The sequence below is a fragment of the Euprymna scolopes genome, chromosome 28 (assembly GCF_053919585.1).
Source record: "Euprymna scolopes isolate OS-2025 chromosome 28, ASM5391958v1, whole genome shotgun sequence".
In the NCBI taxonomy this organism is placed as follows: domain Eukaryota; kingdom Metazoa; phylum Mollusca; class Cephalopoda; order Sepiida; family Sepiolidae; genus Euprymna; species Euprymna scolopes.
This window is the reverse complement of record NC_136509.1, coordinates 18,151,633-18,152,557: the sequence shown is the minus strand read 5'-3', so window position 1 is coordinate 18,152,557 and position 925 is coordinate 18,151,633. Positions and strand designations below refer to the sequence as shown.

The 925-nt window shown below is 37.8% G+C and overlaps 1 pseudogene; it reads right to left on the bottom strand.

Annotated features, from left to right (window-relative positions):
• Positions 1-508: 508 nt before the first annotated feature.
• LOC145249932 (5S ribosomal RNA) lies at positions 509-625 on the bottom strand (annotated as a pseudogene).
• Positions 626-925: the final 300 nt, after the last annotated feature.

The following is a 925-nucleotide window of genomic DNA, read 5'->3' as shown; positions in this document are numbered from 1 at the left end:
CCATAATTTTTTTTTTAATTTTAGTAATTTAGTTAAAACAAGAAAATAAACCCGGTAAAAAAATAAACCTAGGTAAAATTATAACAGGAACCAATCCTTTTAAAAACATATAACTACTTTCGATAACGACGCTAACTGTAACAACTCTTTATAAAGATGATAACGATAACAACCCTCAAGAAAGACGATAACAGTAAGCACTATCGATAAAAACAGGAACAATAACAAGCCACTATAAAGATACTAACGATAACCTCCCTTGATAAAGGCAGTAACGTTTACCAGCCCCGATAAAAAAAAGAACAATAGCAATAACCCACACGATAATAGTGAACAGGCTCCTTCAGTCTTGGACAGACTAAAGATACCCACGAAGGGTTGCGCGTGAAATTTTTGTGGCAAGAGTTGCGCAATCACAACCACGACTCTCCTTATTCGACATTGTCAAATACCAGTGGCAATTGAGGGTTAAGGACGACTAGAAACAAATGCCGAGATAAACAGAGAGCACATACAGCGCCTAGAATTCCCAAATGGTCACCCATCTGATACTAACCAGGCTCAACGTTGCTTAACTTTGGTGATCTGACGAGAACCCGTGTATCAACGCGATTATGCCGTATCTAATATTAACAGCCGCAATAAAAATGGTAATGATGACCAATCATCAATAAAGATTATAAGTAAATGCATAACAGTAAGTTTACGGTAAACAATTGAACCATGCATACCCTCCCCCATGAGTGCACAGCGAACGAGGCATAAAAAATGACTAAGTTCAGAATCTACCCCCCCCCATTTAGTCACAAAAGTCCCAAGCTGACGTCAAATCCTGGTGAAAATGAACAAAGGGGTGCAGTTTTAGGCCTTTACATATGTAAATTTGAGTTCTGCACCATACAAAATAAGAAATTACTACGTCCAT